Source organism: Orbicella franksi, chromosome 15, assembly GCF_964199315.1.
Source record: "Orbicella franksi chromosome 15, jaOrbFran1.1, whole genome shotgun sequence".
Lineage (NCBI taxonomy): Eukaryota > Metazoa > Cnidaria > Anthozoa > Scleractinia > Merulinidae > Orbicella > Orbicella franksi.
In genome coordinates this window covers 19,008,574-19,024,142 of record NC_138159.1, presented here as the reverse complement: position 1 = coordinate 19,024,142, position 15,569 = coordinate 19,008,574, and the positions used below count along the sequence as shown (strand labels likewise).

Sequence of the window (15,569 nt, the reverse complement as noted above, 5' to 3'; positions counted from 1 at the left end):
CTCGCAAATTTCTCTTAAAAGTAAACAAAACAATTCGCTCCTCGAGCAACAGTGATAACTGAAGGCATATTACAGTTTCACTTAACTTACACTTTATTTCAGTTTCTCACATCGTGAAAGTAAATGAACATGACGAGATTCATGCGATTCTGAAATTCGCAGCAGGGTATGGGTTATAATTTCCGGTGGGTTGTGTTACGAGATCGAAAATTCTGTCATCGCTTTGTAGTTTGCGGTAATCGACCTGTCACGCATCTCAACGCAAGAGTAAAAGAAGAAGACCGGACAAAAAATAGTCATGCATTGCGAATGGTTAATTATTATGACAGCGATAATAGCATTTAAGATTGAGCGCCGGAGAGAATGGTCGTATGTGAACTATTATCCGTATTCACAAGTGTTCGGATACTACGCAAACCGGACGCAATTTCGAGTGAATTGTCTTACAGACCGAATCCTATAACTACCGTAGCAAGAACAGTTTATCCATGGTATTGTTGAAGTTCGCACCGACCTTACCAAATCGATCACATTTGGCGCCAAGGTCGATGGACCTCGATGGTTTGGCTCGGAAAGGAAAGGTATACGGTCGGTTTCCACTAGTTCTGACATTCTTGCTAACCCAATTCGACGGTAAAAATCTACAAGGCGATGAATGATCGTTTCAGTGGAGTTCAAAATAATCAAACTTTGATAAATTCCCTTCCAATCGATGAAATGGCGGGAACTGGTGAGATTTCCGCCTACTTGCTCGAGACGCCGCCACCTTCACCAGAAAATATAAAGCGTGTTCAAGTCCTGCAATGTCGAAGCAAGTCTGGTTAAACAAGCGTTGGAAGCCTTGAAAGAGTTTGAAAAATGCTAAATGGTCCTAGGATCGATCCTCAGCTAAAAATGAAGTGAGTGTAAATCCTCATTGCATCACAGCGAGTAAGTCTATTGATGTCATTGTCACTAAAACACAAGTGTCACAGCGAGTGTAGTTTCAAACACTACGTAATGGCTAAATTAAGCATTTTTTTTTGCCCTGCCTATTCAAGGTTACACATCCATTGAATTTTGACCACTAGATACACTTAAAAATATCTTAAATGTTCATTTTATTACTAATTGATTACTAATTGATTATTGAAATATTACTAAACTTGAGAATTTAATTTTGATTTGGCACCAAATATTGTTAAGCCTCATCCCTGAAGCAAGAGAGCAGCTTAGCCTCTCTAGGCTGTGGTTCTGTGAGAATTTATTCTCCGTCTGTTTCATGTGGAACAAACCGTCAAGCTTATTTAAATATACTTTCAGGCATAATTTTGAGGATTTAAATTTTAATTGTGTTGACACCTAAATGATATTGGTTTGGCTTAATCCCTGAAGCAGCAGAGCAGCTTAGCCTCTTTAGGCTGTGGTTCTGTGAGAATTCATTCTCCGGGTGTTTCATTGGGAAGAAAAAGTCAGGCTTACTGAAATTAAACATTAATACATAATTTTTGATCAATGATTTAAATCTTAATTGTTTCGATACCAAAACAATATTGTTTAGCTTAATCCCTGAAGCAGCAGAGCAGCTTAGCCTCTTTAGGCTGTGGTTCTGTGAGAATTTATTCTCCGGGTGTTTCATTGGGAACTAACAGTCAAGCTCATTTAAATATACTTTCATGCATAAAGTTGAGGATTTAAATCTTACAGTAATTGTATTGACACCCAAATGATATTGTTTGGCTCAATCCCTGAAGCAGCAGAGCAGCTTAGCCTCTTTAGGCTGTGGTTCTGTGAGAATTTATTCTCCGGGTGTTTCACTGGGAACTAACAGTCAAGCTCATTAAATTATACTTTTATGCATAATTTTGAGGATTTAAATCTTAAATTATTTAATTGACACCCAAATGATATTGTTTGGCTCAATCCCTGAAGCAGCAGAGCAGCTTAGCCTCTTCAGGCTGTGGTTCTGTGAGAATTCATTCTCCGGGTGTTTCTTTGGGAACTAACAGTCAAGCTTATTTAAATATACTTTCATGCATAATTTTGAGGTTTTAAATCTTAATTGTATTGACACCCAAATGACATTGTTTGGTTTAATCCCTGAAGCAGCAGAGCAGCTTAGCCTCTTTAGGCTGTGGTTCTGTGAGAATTTACTCTCCGGGTGTTTCATTGGGAACTAACAGTCAAGCTCATTAAATTATACTTTCATGCATAATTTTGAGGATTTAAATCTTAAGAATGGCTGACTGTAAGGATCGAGAAACGCCGGTCAACGTCCCATTTGGCAAATCGCTCATATTTTGCCCAAAGATACCCTAAAGTGACCTAATTCTAAAAATCATATTTAAAGGTTCCAGCGAATTTTTATTTTTCAGAAATTCGCGAAAATTTGAAAGCGCGGTCAAAGTGCGGTTTTTGGTGTAATAAAATGACCGAAACAAGGTGCGAGGACGAAGCGCTGCTAAAGTCTTAAAATAATTTCAATTGACTTCAAACTTCACACAAATGTGGAACAACCACTCTAATTTATTCCTCGTTTTAAACTAATCTCAGAGATGTCGATATAGTGGTTTTCCGAATCATTTTAAAAACACCTATGAAGCGTGTGAAAAATAACGGCAAAATATAGGTCATGTTTAACAGCATCAAAATGCATCTGGTACCTCACTTTCCGATTATTTTACTTTACAGCCTTAAAATATCATTATTAAGCATATACTATGCCAAGTTTCATGCTCGAACTCGCAGTAGTTCCCTTTGAGAAAAACGAAAATCTATGTCAATGTGTTGGGCGCAAATAACACAATCATTATACACGAACAAGAGACAAATCAATTTCAACGGTGAAAGTAAAAGGCTGTCATTAATTAAAATCCCGTCAATTCACTGCTATCAGTAGAAACATAAAGTCCACTACATAAACACTGTTTTTAGACGTTTTAGGAACATTGCGCGTTAACTTTCTTTGATTTCCTGTCCGCCGTCATGTCTAGTTTGTCATCGCGTGTATTTCGTGTAAACAACACTGTGAATGGTTGTCATAACAAACGCAAGAGATTTCCTGGAACATTAATATTTCGATTCAGCAAAACGCTTTAAGTTCGTTAAGACACAATAATGGGCCAACTTGGAATGCTGTTTAGCATTAAGGACGTTAAAGGACTGTAAATTAATCGAGTTGAAATATCTTGAAGCAAATCAAAATCAAGCCCTTATTCTAATTTGGTAAACAGCCGATCTCTGTTCAAGTTCAAGAAGTCGAGAGGTTAATCCGGCAATGTATCACCGGTGCAACAACAAAATCAAACCGAGGTCATCAAAAGTGTAAGTTTAAAAGTGTAGTGGCAAGTTTCAAATAAATTTCGCCTATACAAATTGGAAGCAAGAAGTGAAACGGTCTGACCCGAAACAAATAAACAAAGTATTAATACGACTAATTTAATCCGAAAATGTTACAGAAAACATACCTAAAAGCCGTCGATACCCCTCAATACCACTCCACATTGCCTTAAAGAGCCCAAGCTTTCTGCTGTAAGAATCATGGGCCTCATGAATCTGTTTTTACTATATCGGCAACCATGCTTCGGGGCTGATATTCGAGACTTAGTAAAAGTTGTCACACAACCGTACGAGCAGCCCAATCACGCTTTCACTGCTCTTGCGCAAATGTTCAACATTTCGCGATTTACATAAACGGATTACAAGTTTAAAGTAGTGACAGTAGATTGAAATGTGCTTTTTAAAGCTGTCCTACCCAGGAGCAATTATTTGTTGTTCTTGAATGGCTCTTAGGTGTACCTACAGTCCGGCGGAGAGGGGGGAGGGGGTACTCCGGGAAAGGTCGGATATCAGTATGCCGTGGAAGATTAAGTGGTCTCCAACTCTTAACGCCAACACTGAAACACCAGATGATTCTCGAAGTATCACAGGGATCACTAAGCTAAATAATTTTGAGTTTAGCTCCGCTGAGTCAATTACCTGTTGGCGAGCATATTGCATTGACCGTGGACAGGTGGGAAAACAGTTCAAGCGGAAAAGCCCGTTGCACATTGTAATTTAGCGTTGTCCAACACGCAATCGGTCTGGTTGTAATGCTAGTCGTATCTGATAAAATCTCAAGGTTTCTTTCGACACGTGCTGGGGTGACGTACTACTAGATGGGCGTGGCAGGGAGCCACGAGTCAAGTCAGTCAACTCCCAAAGCTTAACAGAAGAGTGATAGTGAACCACTGGTGGAGGGACTGCAGATTGTCCCCACGCTTTACCCTGATAGGCCTCTGTGTTATTCTAATGAACTGATGCTGTTACAATGATACTATGTAGCTTTATGAACACGCTAATGGTCAAGGGTTTCTTTTTCAGTGTAAAAGAATCATAAATCAGTAGTTCTTTGTGAAAAGCTATTTTAAGGAAAGGAGGCTGTTCGCAATATCTATGTTTTCCAATGTTCTAGAATGATTAGTTTGTTAACGCACTGTTGCGCTGCGTCTGCACGCAGTGTCGGAAACAAACTACATTAGATCATCTGTTTTTAAGTTGATAAAGGTAAATTAACCGCTTCAGCGAATTTGGAAAGGGTGACGATTCCAACCTCATTTCCAGAGAGGTTGAGACGATTCGGCCGTTAGTTTTTCCTCTAAAGGGTCTTCCTCCTCTACTCCCGCTCCCGCCCTACAAAAATTTAACGATCCTCCCCCCCCCCCCCACCCCCCCGCCGCAAGAGATGTTGCTAAATATCGAAGAAACCAAACACCGACAGTTCCTAAGAATACTTCCGGCAAGTGCAGTTGTTAGTAAAATACTTCAGAAGCGCCGAGGATGGAGTTTTTCCGCGCACGAGTGAGAGAGGTATATCTAGTTCCATGTCTTCGCAACCGCACCGTAGCAAAGGCAGTTTCAGGTTCTTTAGGCCAATGCGGAATTTTGCTATAAGATACGATTTCTGCTGGTCACTGACTGTCCTGAAAGCCTAACCCTCTTTTAGAGCAACAATGACTTCTTGGTGACCTATTGTGGCTTTGAGTTAAGCGCCAACGCTTGCTCCAAGCAGGGTTTGTAGCACATTTTGGCTATGGTCATAAGGGAATGTCTCTCCACGGACTGAGTACATTTCTCCAGAGACAAGTGCCTCTCTAAAGTAGACAGCATATGAAAGACACGAATGCAGCCGCCTTGAAGACATTAATACATCCCTGCCGTACATAGTTTCTATCCTCTATCCAGGGAAACATCAGCAGACGCTTCCTCGGTCACACCCGTTGACAATGGCACTGATGTTAAGGTTGCAGTGTTCGTACCTTTTTAGAAAATGACCTTAAGTCTCCTTCAGAGAACGATGCTTTCAGCAGAAATACAGAAAGAGCGATGTCTGACTAAATAGCAAAAGAAACCTTAACCATTAGCATGATCATAAAGCTACATCATGATAGTATCATTATAACAGCATCAGTTCATTAGAATAACACAGAGGCCTATCAGGGTAAAGCGTGGGGACAATCTGCAGTCCCTCCACCAGTGGTTCACTATCACTCTTCTGTTAAGCTTTGGGAGTTGACTGACTTGACTCGTGGCTCCCTGCCACGCCCATCTAGTAGTATGCCACCCCAGTATGTGTCGAAAGAAAACTTGAGATTTTATCAAATACGATTAGCATTACAACCAGACCGATTGCGTGTTGGACAACGCTAAATTACAATGTGCAACGGGCTTTTCCGCTTGAACTGTTTTCCCACCTGTCCACGGTCAATGCAATATGCTCGCCAACAGGTAATTGACTCAGCGGAGCTAAACTCAAAATTATTTAGCTTAGTGATCCCTGTGATACTTCGAGAATCATCTGGTGTTTCAGTGTTGGCGTTAAGAGTTGGAGACCACTTAATCTTCCACGGCATACTGATATCCGACCTTTCCCGGAATACCCCCTCCCCCCTCTCCGCCGGACTGTAGGTACACCTAAGAGCCATTCAAGAACAACAAATAATTGCTCCTGGGTAGGACAGCTTTAAAAAGCACATTTCAATCTACTGTCACTACTTTAAACTTGTAATCCGTTTATGTAAATCGCGAAATGTTGAACATTTGCGCAAGAGCAGTGAAAGCGTGATTGGGCTGCTCGTACGGTTGTGTGACAACTTTTACTAAGTCTCGAATATCAGCCCCGAAGCATGGTTGCCGATATAGTAAAAACAGATTCATGAGGCCCATGATTCTTACAGCAGAAAGCTTGGGCTCTTTAAGGCAATGTGGAGTGGTATTGAGGGGAATCGACGGCTTTTAGGTATGTTTTCTGTAACATTTTCGGATTAAATTAGTCGTATTAATACTTTGTTTATTTGTTTCGGGTCAGACCGTTTCACTTCTTGCTTCCAATTTGTATAGGCGAAATTTATTTGAAACTTGCCACTACACTTTTAAACTTACACTTTTGATGACCTCGGTTTGATTTTGTTGTTGCACCGGTGATACATTGCCGGATTAACCTCTCGACTTCTTGAACTTGAACAGAGATCGGCTGTTTACCAAATTAGAATAAGGGCTTGATTTTGATTTGCTTCAAGATATTTCAACTCGATTAATTTACAGTCCTTTAACGTCCTTAATGCTAAACAGCATTCCAAGTTGGCCCATTATTGTGTCTTAACGAACTTAAAGCGTTTTGCTGAATCGAAATATTAATGTTCCAGGAAATCTCTTGCGTTTGTTATGACAACCATTCACAGTGTTGTTTACACGAAATACACGCGATGACAAACTAGACATGACGGCGGACAGGAAATCAAAGAAAGTTAACGCGCAATGTTCCTAAAACGTCTAAAAACAGTGTTTATGTAGTGGACATTATGTTTCTACTGATAGCAGTGAATTGACGGGATTTTAATTAATGACAGCCTTTTACTTTCACCGTTGAAATTGATTTGTCTCTTGTTCGTGTATAATGATTGTGTTATTTGCGCCCAACACATTGACATAGATTTTCGTTTTTCTCAAAGGGAACTACTGCGAGTTCGAGCATGAAACTTGGCATAGTATATGCTTAATAATGATATTTTAAGGCTGTAAAGTAAAATAATCGGAAAGTGAGGTACCAGATGCATTTTGATGCTGTTAAACATGACCTATATTTTGCCGTTATTTTTCACACGCTTCATAGGTGTTTTTAAAATGATTCGGAAAACCACTATATCGACATCTCTGAGATTAGTTTAAAACGAGGAATAAATTAGAGTGGTTGTTCCACATTTGTGTGAAGTTTGAAGTCAATTGAAATTATTTTAAGACTTTAGCAGCGCTTCGTCCTCGCACCTTGTTTCGGTCATTTTATTACACCAAAAACCGCACTTTGACCGCGCTTTCAAATTTTCGCGAATTTCTGAAAAATAAAAATTCGCTGGAACCTTTAAATATGATTTTTAGAATTAGGTCACTTTAGGGTATCTTTGGGCAAAATATGAGCGATTTGCCAAATGGGACGTTGACCGGCGTTTCTCGATCCTAACAGTCAGCCATTCTTAATAGTTTGCCTGGAATAATGAAATACAGTTGTTATTATTAAATGTGATTTATCTGAGCTGAGCAGAAGAAAAATCCAGGGAACTGAGAGATTAGTGTACCATTAGTCCCTTTAATATCTTTTATGCTGTCTGACGATGTACTTTTCCAACGTAGAGTCCCACAGTTAGTATCCATAAGTGAAAGTGTCCAACACGGGACACCATAATTTATTAGTTCGCAACACTCCCAAGTTTCTCTACCTTGCCCTTCTCACCAATTATTATTTCAGAGAGTGAAGAGAGGTTTGCTTTGTACTTTTCTTTTTCTTTGTAGCTTCCAGGGCAGCACGACCTCACAGTTGAGGAGACGACCCTTTTCTCGTTCGAGTGCAAGCGACTTAAAGGGGATACGAGGCTTGACAGTCCCTCTTTTTTCTTATATCATCACACGCAACTCGCGCTTTTTGCTCACCTCGCGCTTGACCATGTTGACTGTCTCTTTGTCAAGATAATTTAAAAGTTCTACATTTCTCGGCCCTGGTAATTAGAACGTGATGGTGTCAACTCATTGTGCGGCAATTTTCTAAAAATTTGCGGCACAATTCAAGTACTTAAAAGTACTTACCGGGAGCATTGGGATTGTGCGTAAAGCCGATTCCCTACGCTATTTCTGTCAGCCGTTCCAAATACTGCAGATCATGCTCTTTTAGAAGGCGAGGATGAACTTTCGGAGCTGTTTTATTTGGTAACGAAAACTCAGTTCTGCTTGGTGTATCATTTCCAGGTTGCTTTGTGTCGAAATGTTTCTCTAATGACTTCCTTATTTTAGATTCCTTTTAACAAAGGGGACATGTCACGTAGATCTAAGAACAAGTAGAGCCAAACTTATGATTTCGTCACTTCTCCAAACGAAAATCTCTTGCTGTCGAAACTAAGAAACTCCGTACAAATCTTCGCACCAGAGATCTTAACTGGTGAAAGGGGACTGAGCCGTAGGAGCAGTATTTACCGCTTTAGAAAGGTTTGTAATGTCCATTAAGTGATCAGTCTACCCAGAGTTCCGGCCAGATTTAAAGGCTATTGTTTAAATTTGTGAATAGAATAGTACGCCGTTATACTTGGTAAAAATACCTGTTGAAATTCTTGTTCTTACTTTATTTCGAGCGGTTCGTGTGCCATATTTTGCGAGTTGTTTTGCATGGAAAAAAGCGATTGCAAAAAAACTCACTCCTGACCAATCAAACATTAATTGAACACCGAATTTAATTCCTGCGATGCCCAAGGACACCGTGTTGTTTTGTTTACAGCGAAGAAGCGTCCTCTATTAACAAATACATTTACCGGCATCTGAAGCGGCCGGTTTTTCAATTTATCCGCTGAATAATCTCAGTGTTTTGTCTTCGCAGATAAATGAGAAAAATGAAAATGTCTGTTTGTGCCCTTGTTTCTGAGCCTGTATTCATTCGATCAACTTGACGGGTTCGTGTTTCTGTTGTCAGATCGCGGTCTGATTAAATTGATTTCTTAACACGTCTCTTGCGAAGAGGCGTCAAAGAATTTCATTCCCACTGTTAAGCTACGTGTCGAATAAACTAGAGTAGTATAGGGGAGCGGTTTGAGACCCAACCAATCAGAGCGCGTTATTTGGGACACGTGACGCGTCTGGACCAATCAGCGTGCAGGATTTTCGGCTCAGGTCAGCGGTTGCACTAATGCTTTTTAGCGAGGTCTGGGGCGAGCTCGGTCAAAAGGGGACCGCGCGGGGTTGGACGCCAGGACGTGAGGGGCTGGGGAGCGGAAGTGACGACAGACCACGTGATCCGTTTTCAAATTTTATTTGTTTACAATCCAGATTGTGTCCAGGTTAATCCGCTGGTGTAGGGTGCGTCTGGGTAGTATTCGGGTGACCAAAATCGCGTGATACGAATGTTCGTGACGGTGACTTCGTTTCTGTCAAAAGCGTACCTTCGTCCTTCCCGTTCGTAGTCGGCAATGTGAGTAAAGTGTTCTCGGTGCACGACTTCCTGCAGACAGCAATACACGGCGCCGGGAATGATTCTGTTGATCAATTGGTAAAAGGTTTTTCTGACTTCTGGGGTGGGCTCGTTGGGGGTGTTGACGGAGGCGTGAATGAACATGGGGTTTCTACCATCGGGCGAAGTGGAGATGAACCAATCCAGTTGGACCCAGAAGACGTACCACACAAGAGGATCAATGCGAAAAGGTAGCGTGTCCCAGGAGCTGCTCCCTTCTTGGTGAATGTTGTGAGCCATGGCGCTGGCTCGTGTATCAGCGATAGCATTTCGGGCATGTTCCAAGGGCGTGATACCTTCGAGTTCTGCGGGTAACCTCCAAATCGGTGGATTGTCGGGACTGACCGCCAACTGTTCGTTGGCTCGGAGATCATCATCATCAACGCTGACGGTGTCGTTACTATCCTCGAGGCAGGGACGACGACAATGACCGCATTGGAAGCTTCGCTCGTTGGCCTTTTTGAAGCAGCGTTTGTGCAAGAATTTGCCGCAACAGGACATGACGCGACAACGTGTGATGGATTGGATGTCTAATTCCAATAAACAGATGAAGCAGGCATCTTTGAACGGAGAGAGTTCGGGTCCCATACCTTGCAATCGTAGACTTTGTCGGGAAGCCATGATAATTACAGCATGGTCTATGGCTCGCTTCTTTTAAATAGGAGCGGGTCATGTGATTTTTTATGGGTCCGGTAGAGGGGGGTACCCCCCATCCCCCCTCTGGTGACGTCATGAGAAAGGCGTTGATTGGTGGAGGTGAGTATTAAAAGAGGAGGGCGCGCGATGCTTGGTTTTGTTTCAAAATGACGATTACGCGAGGTTTCCTCACCATCGTGGCAGAAGTGGACATGACGTTGGAACATTTAAGTGACGAGTGGGAACGCGTGCAATCCAAGAGGCGACGCGCTAGGACTGAGGATGCGCGGGAATTGTTAAATAGAAAGATGAAGCTTATAGTGAGGGTGATCCTGAGATTGCAAAAGTGTCGAGGGCGTTTGATCAAGATTGATGAGGAATATGGCAATAGTGTAGAGAGACAGAAGGCCAAAGAAGACATGGAAGTGCGGCTGGCAGGCATGGACAAGTTGTTTGAGTACATCAGTCAATTTTGAAAGAGACAAAATGTGTGAAAAAAACTTTTTTTTATTGAACAATGTTTGTCAACCAAAACCAGAAAGCGTGACATTCTGTGACTGGACAATGATGTATGCTCTCATCTGTGTGAAATCCACAACTAGGTAATAAACGTTCGTTTGAAATAATGTGTCTGAGTTTGTCGTATTTGGGACAACCCAATGTTTCGAGATCGATCGAGGGAATGTTCAGTGCCTTTAACAAATGTTTTTCCACGTGTCCTCCCTTGTAACCCACCACGGTTCTCTGCCCTTGTTTGTACCTGGCGTAGAGGTTCAGGACAATGTCTTTGAGTTCTTCGGGTTTGTGGTAGTATTCAGCCTTGAGGGGTTGATAGCTCAATCCGTGGATCTTCTTTATCACGAAATGCACGGTTCGTTTGTCTTTGTCGCTCAATGCTTTGTAAGGGATGGGGATGCTGAAGGCGTGTCTACCATGTTCTCGGTTCCAAGTGTAATAACCCAGTTCTCTGACTTGAAAGGTCTTGTTGATGAAAAAACCTTCTAAATCCAAAATGAAGCAAAGTTTGTGCTGACACCCTTCCATGTTTGAAACTGAATGAATTTTTTTATGCGCTGTCTGTTATAGATGGAGGAGGTAAACCTCTTTGTTCCAGGTACAAACGTTCTTTGGGGGTGAATTCGTCGTAGAGGTACTGGTCATGAAATCGTCGGGGTGAGTTCTCTCGGAGTAGTCGGTCTAGGTTGAACTTGGTCCGCGGGCTCAAATCAGCTCTGGGCCACTTCAATTCAAGTGGATGTAGACTTGGTATGGTGGGTTGAAGGGAGTGGGGTTCCAACCAAACTTTTCGACCCTCTTCTAGCCAGATTCTGACCTTGTTTTGAGGATATTCATCAGCCCATTGAAAGAGGTCGCATTGGCGCCTGACACACCTGAAGTAAAACTTGCCCGGGTTCTTTTTTGATTTGGACATGCTCATGATGAGAGGTCTTTCACAATAGCATTTCATTTTTTCCACGGGTAGTTGGACATAGTAGTCGTTCAACATACGTTGGCCTGAAGTCACATAACATTGGATGTTGTCAGTGCCTACACAAGCAAAACATTCGGGCACAGGGCATTTGTAATAGGACCAAGGTCCGTAGGCCGTGGTGGTCTCCCGCTTCTTTAATTCTTGCTTGGGGTGTCTAGGGCAAGGAAGGGTGTGGGGTGGTGAAGGGTTCCTGTAGTTCCAGGCTTGTTGCATACCATCGAGGAAAGCGTCGGGATCAAATTCGTTGGGCTTGTCTTCTTCTTTGACTTCCCAGAAGGTGTGGATGGCGGGGAGTTTGTCTGTGTCTGAGAAACAGAGGACAAGTTATTTTCTTTTTCTAACCGCTCGAGTATACGCCTACGTCTAGGACCGAAAGGGCGACGTTGGTGTTGAAGTTTGAGGATGAGTTTTTGTTCTTGTCGTTTTAAAGCGAAGTCACTGTTTCTTAAGGGATAATCATCTTCGCAGCTTAATGCTACTTCTTGCATGGAGTAGTGCCTTTTATCCTGAATGAGTTTGACCGTGACTTTAGTATGGAAATGAACTCGTTTACCTGGTTCCTGTTTGAGTTTCTTGTTCTTCTTATTTTTGTCCGTTTTCTTTCTCTTCTTGGTACGAAGGGGATATTTGGCGGGCGAATGAGGATTGAGACTATAATCGACCAAACCTTTACCCTCTTCCTCCTGGTCTGGTAACCTATAGCGCGTGGGGGATTCCTCTGGACTGGTTGGCGGTGGCTCCATTTGCTTCCGATGCTTAATCGCGACTGATGGGAAATCAAAGACTATCCTTGTATTTATGGGTTCTACTTTGGACCAATCAAGAGCCAGTACTTTCCCATGACGTGGTCCGTACTTTTCCCATCACGTGCGCAGTACGTTTCCATCACGAAAGTAATTTTACTTGATGGACGGGTCTGGGTGTATAAAAAATGCGCTTGGCTGTTGGGAGTTCATTTGACACGATGGATTGCAGCGAAGAGACTCCCCTTGTTGAAGACAAGACCACCTTGAAGAAAAGGAGGAAAACCAAACCACCTACCAAGATCCCGGTTGTGAAGATGGAGATGGAAGAAGAGAATAAAGAAGAGAAGAAAGAAGAAACTGATGCTTTGCTTTTGTTGATCAAAAAGACCATTGATACCATCATGTTGGAGGAAGCCGTTGCAATAGGGACCAAGATGGATAAGTACCGTGGCGTTTTGTCTGGAGGTATTTTGAAAGTGGCAGACAAGATGGATGCCGCGGGAAGTCGCGTCAAGTTGCCTAAGCTGGTGGATGGTTTGCGAACAGGGTGGAAAGAGTGGAAGGCGACTGGCGACGAGAAAGCGACCCTTGACACCTTCATGAGAGCCATGGACAACGAACACTGGTTTACCTCGTGATTCAGTACGTTGGGTGGTGTGTTGTGCTATTGACCAATGAGCGTTTGGCGTTTTTTTACTATAAAACTTTGCGTGGCAGTGCTTCGATCATTTGATTCGAGATGTTGACCGTGTTGTACAGTAACAGCAACGAGATCGTGGAATTGATCGGGTCGGTGTGCGGCTTTCAGGTCTCGCCTTTGGGTTGCCTCGATGAAGACGAAGGGGTCCATGATATGTTGGTGTTTGACATTTTGTTTTACGGTAAACCCGAGCACGAGTGGACCATTCCTGAACTCCTCCGTCGACGTCCTGAATGGGGATGGCAGATTCTCCCTTTACTGAAATCTCAAGTGCGTCGAACCTTTCTATTCACCATCGATTGGTACTCCATGGTCTACATCAAGGAATTGGATGTCATTCGTTTTGTGCCAGCCATCGTTCCCCCGACCCGAATGAAGAACCGGTTCTGTCTGATGGCCACGTCTTGTTTGACCTTCATGATGAGACAGAAGATCAAGAAGATGGTGGAGCCCCTGACCTACGCCCGAGATATCGCTGTGAGACTGAGCGACAAACTGAACCGCCCGATTTCATTGGGGACGCCTTCGTATTTCAGAGAACTGATTGAAAAAATGGAGGACTTACTGGTGGAACTGATGACGGAGAGAGACCTAGTAAATAGTTTGAATCACTGTTTGATGAACGAGGATGACTAAATGGTGTAGTGGTTAGCGCGTTGGGCTCATAACCCAAAGGTCCCAGGTTCGAATCCTGGTTTAGTCCTTTTTTGTATAAGAACAGTCATGTGAAAAATAAAAAATCATTTTTGGTCAGCATGGCGAGTGCGTGGTATAGTCTGTGCGAGCGCTGCGAGCTTTTATATGCCCAGTATGAAAGGAACGATCCCATTCCTTCGTTGATGGCGTTTGACCCCGAACAGGTGTTTTTGGAGACGCATGTCGAAGAGAACGTCTGGCGTTTCGTGGTCTTCATATTGTGGTTGAAACGACAACCCCTGTCACTCGTCTGGTACTCTATCATAAGACGAAAACACCCCGAGCTGATTAGACAAGCGCTGTGTCGATTGTCGACATTATGAGTAAGAAAAAGAAGAAGGTGGATCGGTATGCCAATTTGCTGCGGGCCTACGAGGATCCCAGTGTCCCGGGAAGTCTGGGTGGCGTGACGCGTTTCGCCAAAGCCCGAGGCTTACCCATTGGACCGGTACGCCAGCGGTTGGAAGCCAGTTTGGGCTACACGCTTCACAAACCCACCCGCCGTCGTTTTCGTACGGTACCGGTCATGGTCTACGGTATGGACGAACAATGGGTGGCGGATCTCATCGAAGTGGGGAACATTGCCAAATCGAATCGAGGGTACAAGTACCTGTTGACGGTGTTGGACGTGTTGTCCAAGTACGCTTGGGTGGAACCGGTCAAGTCCAAGACGGGTAAGGACGTGACAGCCGCCTTCGAAAAAATTTTGAAACGCAGTGGGGGTCGGATCCCTCGCAAGTTGCAGACCGACGACGGGAAAGAATTTTACAACAGGACCTTTCAAGCCTTGATGACGCGAAAAGACATTCGTCATTTTTCCACCAGCGGCGATACCAAAGCCAGTGTGATCGAACGATTCAATCGCACGTTGAAGAAACGCATGTACCGCTATTTTACGATCAAGAACACGTTCAGTTATTTACCCGTCTTGAAGGATTTGGTGACGGGATACAACCGTTCCTACCACCGCAGTATCAAGATGGCACCCGAGAAAGTCGACCTGGGGAACGAAGAGCAAGTGTGGAAGACGCTGTACGCGGATCGTCTGCAAGCCAAACGCGTACGGCCCGAGTTGAAAGTGGGGGATCGGGTGCGATTGAATAAGAAATACCGCCTGTTCAAGAAAGGGTATTTACCCGGTTGGACCGAAGAAGTGTTTGTGGTGGCACGTGTGGTGTCGGGTGTGATACCTACCTATAAGATCAAGGAGTGGGACGGTACGCCTTTGAGTGGTACGTTTTACGCGCAGGATTTGCAGAAAGTGACGGTGAAGAGCGACGATCTGTTTCGTGTGGAAAAGATCGTCAAACGCAAAGGGAATAAAGTCTTGGTTCGGTGGAAAGGGTGGCCAAACAAATACGACACGTGGATTGAGAAAGGAGCCTTGGTCAAGACGAGATGAAGGAGTTTTACGTCCAATTGATCAGCGGTTCCAGTACCACGGAATTCCCCTTCAATAATCCCAACAGTTTCAAGAACCGTTTGCCTTACCAGATCCAATTGAAAGAGGAAGGCTGGAAAGTGGGTTTGAGCAGTATTTCTTACCCACCCCCACCTTTACGACGTTATGAACAGTCGACGCATCGACCCCACCTCTTCGAAGACGATGAGATACTGATACAATTTAAATGGAGTATGGAAAGTTTCATACTTTTGTCCGATGGTAGATGGATTCCTAATGCCTACCGTAACACTTTTACCGTCAAGGGGTCTGATCTGCACGAGGACCGAGTCAAAGTCACGAGTGGGAAATCGCTCATGAAATACTTGGTGGCGCGTTACCAAGATCGTCTGACG

General features: G+C 43.4%; 1 non-coding gene across 1 annotated transcript; it reads left to right on the top strand.

The window, feature by feature from the left end:
• The first annotated feature begins 13,706 nt into the window (after positions 1 to 13,706).
• Trnam-cau (transfer RNA methionine (anticodon CAU)) lies at positions 13,707 to 13,779 on the top strand. The gene has a single exon. It is a non-coding gene; the product is annotated as a tRNA-Met (tRNA).
• The last annotated feature ends 1,790 nt before the right edge of the window (positions 13,780 to 15,569 follow it).